The sequence below is a fragment of the Crocodylus porosus genome, unplaced genomic scaffold (assembly GCF_001723895.1).
Source record: "Crocodylus porosus isolate Cpor-Errol unplaced genomic scaffold, CroPor_comp1, whole genome shotgun sequence".
NCBI classification, from domain to species: domain Eukaryota; kingdom Metazoa; phylum Chordata; order Crocodylia; family Crocodylidae; genus Crocodylus; species Crocodylus porosus.
Window position 1 is genome coordinate 127,853,296 of NW_017728931.1, and position 9,001 is coordinate 127,862,296.

The window sequence follows — 9,001 nt, forward strand, 5'->3', positions numbered from 1 at the left end:
AAGGTGTTCAATGTAGGCGCTTGAACCACCTCCGCTGGCAGGCTGTTCCAGACCTTGGGGGCTCGGACAGTAAAGAAATTCTTCCTTATGTCCAGCCTGAAACGGTCTTGCAGGACTTTGTGACCGTTCGACCTCGTCATCCCTTGGGGCGCTCTGGTGAACAGATGTTCCCCCAGATCCTGGTGGTCACCCCTGATAAACTTGTAGGTGGCCATCAGATCACCCCTGAGCCTGCGCTTTTCCAGGCTAAAGAGTCCCATGGCTCTCAGCCTGTCATAATAAAATGGGCCTGTCATAGACCCAAAGTGCATCTAATTAAAGCAAGTCCACTGACATATAAAGGTAAGTAACTACAAAAATATATACATGCTTGCAATAAAAAGTAGAAACAATTACAGTATAACGCAAAAGTGTCCAACAGGAGAATCCTATGCTCAGGACAAACAGCAAAAAAATCCCAAAAAACAGATTGATATATATACACACGCACAACTGAAGGAGAAGCTCTAATAATGATGATATAAAGAAAACAGACTTTCTTGTCTCAATATTTACAAAGTAAGTCTGCAAAAGACCAATTCCTGCCAAGGAAATAAATTATTAACAAAATAGATTTCAAAACAGATGTTGGGAGTTGTGATGTGTTTTTACAGCAGGTGTATGCAATGTCCACCACGCTGAAAAATACTGAATATGCACCCGATGATCTCATGTGGCAAAACCACAGTGACATCTCAATATGAAAGAAGATATCTGTGAGCAGAGTATGAAATACTGCAATAGGAGTGTCATGTACACTTGGGCTGAAGAGCAGTCTGCAAATGCAAACAGGTGCATAACTTGTCTACAAAACAGGATGCAAAGATATTCTCAGGAATTTAAGGATGCATTCAATGGAAAAGCATCTACTAAGGAATCATACAGAGTATTGTCATAATTATACATCCCACATGAGGAAAAGCCAAACATGACCAGATGGCAAAATGGGTTGTTACTGAAAGAACTGAACTGTTTTAGTGAGCTATGAGCACAGTAATGAAAAAAAAAAAACCAAGTTCAATCTATTCAAGTCCAAACAATTTTAATAAGGTCAACAAAATGTTACTACATCTTGAGAAATGTTAAGTAGGTCATTTCTGCACCACAAAATGATTATTTATTTTCAGTCTTGGACCAAGTCTCAGCATACCAAGCTCAACAGAGAAAGTGCAATACTCAGCACATTCAACTCCTCTTCTAGCACATATTTTTAAGTGGATTCTCTTTAGAATTGTTCCAGCACTAAAGATGTCCCAGGGTCTTTCAGTATGTGGATGGGATGAAAGTAATTACTAATGACTGTTGTTTTGGGGGGAATTAACACAATGAGCAATCACATAAAAGTCTACAATGCGCCAAAGAAAAAGAACTGTAAAACAAATGGAAATGAATGCAAGATTGGGTTCAGACAGGTTATTTCTGTAGGACAAATTCAATGACAAAGAAGTTTGACTAGACCCAAGGAAAGTGGAGACAATTGGATGGATGAAGTCAGCAAAAAAAAATCCCACACAAGGTATCTATACAGAGGTTCACCCCTAACATGTTATAGTTAGATGCTCCTCCAGTATATTGTTTATGGACAATAAAGTCACTGGGATTACTTTAATTTCCAAATGTTTCCCCTGCCCCAAAAAAGACAAAAACTTGTAAAAAATGGGTAGAATCAATCTTGAAAAAGTAAACATTTCTATTCTGTCCTTATTTTTTGTGCTTTGCAATTGTTTTTGAAGACAATTGTTTTTGAGAACTGGGGGCAGAGATAATAAGCAAACAGAAGCATGCTCCTATGCATTTATAGCATTTATTCTACCTGGCACCTCTACTATGGCATACATCTAACACTCAGGAACAAAGCCAATCCTTTTATTTGAAGTGTGTCTTTAAAAGTTAGGAAGTGCCATCTTTGCTACTCTCGTCTGTAGACGTTACCAAAGCCCAGTACACTCACGACAATGGTAACAACAGTTAGTGTGTGGTGAGGTTAGATCATGTGTGTGAAAGGACAAGCCATCTTCATCCAGGAAAAGTTATCTGTCCAGCAGGATGCTGGAATGAAAGGGCATAACCAGCTGTTCTGTGGTTTGTACTATGACTTGCTCTATAAAACCTCCAACAAAATAAACAAGAATCTTTTCTCTTAAGATTTATATCCCTTCAAAGCAATGTACGTAGCAATAGAAAAAAAAATCTCCTTCATTAAATACTACCGGCCACAGTGAATTAACACTCTTAACAAGCATTCATTGCCTCCTGCACCTCAAGTAATGCATCTTTCTACAGGTGCCCCATTGGCTGCTAAGGCAATGGAGGAGAGGGAAAAGAAAAATTCAGTGAGGCAGTCTTCTTGGAGCTCACTATCCATGCACACCAGCTAGGAAATGCAGCTGGGAAGGGATTTACACAAATGCAGAGAGAGGATACATACTGTTCCCAAGGAGAGGAAAGCAAAAATTTCTACTACAGTAATATGCTTCTCAAGAAGTAGAAGAGACATTGTACATCAACCTTTATTGGGGGAGTGGGAGGTAACAGCCATAGCCCATGGGCAGGACAGGGTATATAGGCTTGAAGCAGGGTGGGTGGATGTGATGGGAAATGGACTTCTTTTAACTGAATGCAGGTGACATTTGGGAGGCATGGTGGGATGGTTAGCTTGTGCCAAGGTTTGGGCAGAGTCAGTGTTTGAGCGGGGAGCTGGAGTTGTTGAGTCTTGGGGTGTTGTTTAGGGAATATTTGCTGTGGGTTGTGCTTTATTGTAAGCCACGCTGAGGCTTTTGGAAACATTTAATAAAATCAATATGGTAGCTGGTGGGGGAGAAGTGCAAATTCCTAACCAGATTGGTAGAAGTCCTGGAGCATGCAGGGACAGTACCAAAAGTCCTTCTTTACACTTGTGACAGGCCCATTTCTCCCGATTTCCAATTCTGCATCTTCCGCCCAAAACCACCCTCCCTTTCCTTCAAAAGGAAAACTTTAATTGCACATTATAACACTGAACAAAAGGATTCAAAGGAAAGCTGTTAGTTTTCTTTGAAAGAGGATGTTCGCTTTCCTTCCAACGTTGGCGTCAGTTAGTATACTTTTTGAATGAAAGATGAAATCCTGCAATAAGAGGCTTTCCTGTCCATGATTTCAGTGCACAAATTCCCAGTTTTTAAGCAACGTCCTAATCTTGTCTTTCACCTCTGTTCTTCTCTTATGTTGCTCTAAAAAAATGTTATTAGTGGAAACAGAACGTCTGCGAAGTAGAGGAGTAAGGAAGAGCAAAACAAGCAGCCATTGGCACCGTGCACCAAATGGATTCCATTATCCAGAAAGAATAGTCTTCAAACTGGCAAAGTATCATTTTGCATTGCTGACAGCATATAGTATAATGATTATCTACAGCTGGGAAGAATATAAATCACATTAGACTTGTAAAATGTATGCAGTTATGAAAGCCATTGAACACACAACATTCATAAATCTACCATGGCTACTTTAAAAAAACAAAACAAAGCAATAAGAAATTGAGGAGACAAAATGCAACTCCCACATTTTGCATAACTGCACTTTAGATTATTTTCATGCTGCATGAACCACATAAAATGCTGTGAAATTTTATTGGAGAGACATACATGACTGAAGACCTCTTCATGTAAAAATGTAATACATTTTTCTATTAATCCTTCATGAATCAATCAGTGCTTCTTTTGAAATATGCTAATTTGTTTTCCTGGTTCCTAAAAATTGGCTTAGTTTATTCCTGTAGCTTTTATTAGGTTAAATAGTCTATTTTTTTTTTTTAGCAGAGCAAAAGGCTTTCTTCCCAGAACTACTGGATATTAAAGAATATCTAAATAGGCTTCATATAAATTTTTAAAAAAACTTCCTAAAGAAAATTATTAGCTTAGAGACAAATCTCAGTGTAAGTGGTCAGGGCTTAAAGTATATTGCAAACTGATAAAAGCTAGGTAGGTAGCTGGTAGGGACTTCATGTTTAGCTCACTCATCTGTTATTAATATCATATCATTTATATATTAAAAAAGATTCAGGACATCTTGCTGTGGTTTGTGTCAAGTGTTCTCATTGCCATTTTCTTCATCCTTTTCCTTCCACTCTGAACACGTCTATACATGCCGCTATGGTGCCATTGTTACTGCACTGCACTGTCAATGACGGCACAGTAACAGCTGGTACTGAGCAATGCATGCTGCACATGGTTATTTTTAGGTACTACAACCCTGTAGTGACACACTATAACAGGGCAACGTTGCTACAGCAACGTAGCTGCGGCATCACAGGTTTTGCCTGCAGATGCTACGCCACAGTAACATATTCCTACGGCAATGTAGCATTACGTGTAGACACACCCTTGCGTAGTAATGTACCACGACTAACATTGGGCTCTAAGCTCTGAAAGTCACGGATCTGCATTTGTACAGAATTCAGCACGCTGGGAGCCCAACCCTGAGTGAGACTCATAGGTACTACTTGACAAAAAGGTATACCTCTTAGTTTAGCCCATAATAAAAACTGGACTGGTCAAACACCAACTAAACTGAGACAGGTACTAACCAGACAATAATACAATACCATATTTTCTCGCATAACCATGCACATTTTACCCAATAAAGCCACCTCCACCCAAACTGGGGTGCACATATTAAACAGGGAAGTTGTTCTCCCAACCAGTATAGTAGCACCCAGCTTGGATTCTTGTTTCACAGGACAGCAAATGCTGCCTCGCTATTTGGGTTCCTGAGGGAATCAATTGACTTAACTGCTCGTTGTAATTGTTCTCATTGTTTTTTGCTTCAGAGCTTTGGGGTCATGTTACAAGGGGCATTTAACATGTGTTAAGTGCACTTACACTGCCAGCATCTGTGCAGTCAAGCAGGCTAACACATACTAAGTGCTCTTTTATTGTATCAAAGCAAAGTTACGCCTTTTTGAGTGACGACTATGTCCAGAACATATTAAGTAGCACTTGTTGAGATAACAGGGAATAGCTCCACAGAGACAATATGATCTATTGCAGTCCCAGGGTTGGGACCTACAATCCAATCTGGTCCAGGACTGTAAAGGAGTCTCAAACCTTGCTCCCAAGCAGTCCCAGGGCTGAGACCAGCCATCAGCCTATTTCTAGTCTCAGCCCCAGGACCACATCAGAGCCAGTTGGAGATTAGTTGGGGGCTGGAACTTGGGCCAAAAATTAGCTGCCTGTCAGTCTCCATGCCAGCACCACACTGCAGCCAATTCAAGATTCCTGTGCAAAGACCTGGGACCGACAATCAGCTAATTACTGGTCCAGTCCCAGCAAGACTGATCAGAACACACATTAAATACAGCCCAGCAATACTTACTACCATCTTAAATAAAACACGTGCAACAAGGCCCTTAACAATCATCTCTCCTTTTTATTGGTCCTAATGTTCCACCCAAGGTAGACTGTTCCTCTGTACAATATGGAATTTCATTTGTACCTGGGAATAATTTTACAGTCTTTGCATTCTCCTATGCCTGAAGAAGGGTGCATGTGCCAGAAAGCTTGCAAATAAAGAAAAAATGTTCTTGCAACTGTCTAGTTGGTCTAATAAAAGATATTGCCTCTAGCACACTGACTGCTTGTACTTGTCATCAACATGGTTACAACCTTTATCCCTTTACCATTAATCAAGCTAACTTTTCTTAGGGTACCTTGTTGACTGCTATCTGCTTCTGGTTTCTCTCTTCCTATTTCACAGCTATGGACACTCTAAGCTCTTTTCAAAACCATGGATCAATCCATGTAGATCCATCTTTGGCAATAACTAGGGCTTTAGTTAAGTGTCAAAGGTAAGTAACCCAAAGATTAGGTTCTGTGCCTGCTCTTTGCAACCATAACTCTGGAAAATGTCTTTTCTTCATCATTCTGCTTTTCAAAAACAGATTGTGCATTGCTGTATTTACCCAAATCCAAGATGACCCTGAATTTAAGGCAAATCCCAAATAATGAGAAACTATATATGGAAAAATGTTATAATTTTCCATGTAAAGAATCTAAATTGGAGAATTTTCTTAAATTTATCCTCACCATCACTGTAGCAGGACAAGCTGCAATAGGGGGGCAGGTGAGGGGTGATACATGGGCGGGGGGGACCAGGCAGATAGCTTGTGTGTAGACAATAAGGGAGGCAAGATGTTTGCACACCAGGTCTGTCCCCCTCCCTGCAGATACTGCCCCTAACTGTGCCGGGGGGGGTGGCAATTGTAGGTCTGAGGTTGCAGGGGGAGAAAAGGTAGGGCACAGGCAGCAGCTGCAGCTCTGGGCCCAGCCCAGGTCCAGGACTAGAGCCAGAGCCCCAGAAGCTGCCTGCTATCCCTGCCACCTCACACTTTATTCCAAGATGGGGGGCCTCCCCCCTGTCCCCACCACGTTAAATGGGGAAAGAAAAACCTTGTTTTGGACCTGAGCAAGCATGATACATTGAGGGCAGGGTGTTGTAACGTGAAAAAATATGGTAAGAGTCTTTGGCCTCTGAACTCTATGATGGCAATCAAATAGGAGTTCCTAATTCATGTACTATGGCTTTCAGTGTACAAGATATATTTCTTCCAAAAAGGAGATCTAACATTGAGATGCATCTTAAATATAGCAAGTACACAAAACTGTAATAATAGAAGTTAAACAAAATTTAAATCAAGTTATGTTCAATTTTTTTGCTCAGAATTTTACTAGTTTTGGACAGTGTCTTATATACCAGAAAAAATGGTACACTAATTAACTCAAAGCTAATTGTAAAATGTGTACAGGCCTGTTTACTGACCCTCAGTAGAACAAAAGCTCAAAACCAGAAATTACTGAAAGCTTGTAGGAGAAGATATTTGGACATGGAAAACATTACTTTATTTCCAAAAATTAATGACATATTTTCACCTTGTCTGTTCTCAAGAGTGGGGGAGGAAGGTTGTTAAAATATAACCTTTGTGATAACGTTCAAGTTTATGAGAAAGCGGGGGGAGGGAAAGAGGGAAGACACAAGTCTCTGAGCCAATGGTGCAAGGGTGGTTTAGAGCAGGACTCCTCTTCCTTGTCCGCAAATTAACAATGTGATGAATGCAATATTAAGGTAGGGAACGAGAAAGAGATAAAAGAAAAAAAAATAGAAAAGTGGCGTTGCCAAGAAACTGTCACCACTAGGGCTGGCCAGAAAACAAGAATTCTGTTCTGTGAAAAATTTTGCAGTTTGGGGATTTGATTTAGTTCCATATCAGGATGAACCAGAGACCTTTTGATTTTTTTTTCCCTCTCTTTTTTCCCTTTTTGTAAAAAAGGAGACAGAGACCCACCTACCCCACAGTAGCCAACAGCAGGGCATTAGTGTACTCCTTTAGCCACAAGTCTATAGGGATTGGGGGAAGAGGCGTGGGGGAGAGGGATTCCCCTCAGCCACTTGTTCAAGATGTTTGGTTATCTCCCCCACTGAAGTAAGTAGTCTTTGGACCAAAGAGACAGCCTCTAGAAAAGCAAGGATTAGGGCACCAATTTAGATAGATTTGATTCTTTACAGCTGGCATCTCAGAGGAGTGCTGTTAACATTAGATTACAGAAGTAATCTAAACCAGCCCCCTGTTTCCTAAGCTATAAAAGTTAGTTCCTCTCTTTGGGCTAATGAATATTTAATTAATTGTACAACTGTCCAACCCCTCATGTAACTGCAGCTCCCTGCATCTCCTACATCCCAGCCCTGTTCAGGACATTTCCTATCCTAGAAATTTCTGCTGAGAGAAAAAGATGCTGTCTCACCAAAAACTGCATGCTGAACGTGAGAAAGATTCATCCAAGCTGACACAGGTATCTATACAAAGTCCCAGTTTGAAGAAATGAGCACGTTCCAACAACACCCTCCCCCCAGGATATTCCCAATCTGCTCTAATCACTGTCCCACAAAGGTGCATCTCTATAAATCGCCCAGAAATGGAGATGCAGATGGGGATGGAAACAGTTTTAAAAAACAAATGTATACGGTCATGGCTTAGAAAGGTGCCCAGCACCTGCCTGGAAACACTGAAGCCAATAGAAACCTAGGGGCAGGGGACAAGTCAGGGGATGGCTACCACTTTGTAGAGTTAGTCGGGCACACAGAAACACAAGACGCTAAAACTCTTGGTTCAGAGGTGCTGCCTTTTATTAGACCAACTGAAAAACAGCAACACCCCAAAACCACAAACAAACAAAACCCACCTCTCTCTCTGCAAGCTTTGGGGCGCACACGCTGAAGAGAAATCCAGGATTGCACACATTCTCCCGGATGGAAAATAACTTTCCTGAAGCTGGTGCTTCCCGTGCATGTGCCATCTGTTCCTTCAAGCAAACAACAAAACTAACCCTGCCTCCCTTCACCGCTGCAGGACAGCTCGGCTCTCCCCTGTTTAGGAGGGCGCTGGGTGCCTCGGCCCTACCTCCGCGCCCGCGGCGGGCACGAGCCGCACCTGCCCCGGCTCCGCGCGACCCCGAGCGGCGGCGCCAGCTGTCCCCGGGCCGGACCTCGACCGAGGCGCTGAGGAAACGCGGCGTCGCTCAGCCCGCTCTCCCGGGACGCCGCATCCCCGCCGGCCCCGCGGGAGGCGGCTGCAGGCGAGGAGCCGGGCAGCGCGAGCCCCGCTGCAGGACCGCGCTGCTGCAGGCCGGACCCGACGTGGCCCGAGGGGTGCACCTGAGCGCGGCTCTCCCGGCCCGGGGAAGGGGCAGCACTGACCTGGCAGGGGGCTGGCGCCGGGAAGCAGCAGCTGGTGCAGCAGCAGGGCGGGCAGGAGGGCGCCGGGCCGCATGGCCGCGGGCGGGATGGGCGCGGGAGGCGGCTGGGACGGGCGGCAGCGCAGGCAGCGCCGCTTTTTATTGCGATGACCCAAGTTTGTTGCGCGATTAACTGGAAGGAGCTGGGTCCCGACTCCCTCTTACGGTAAGAGCTTGTTTAACAACATCCCCGCCGCTCC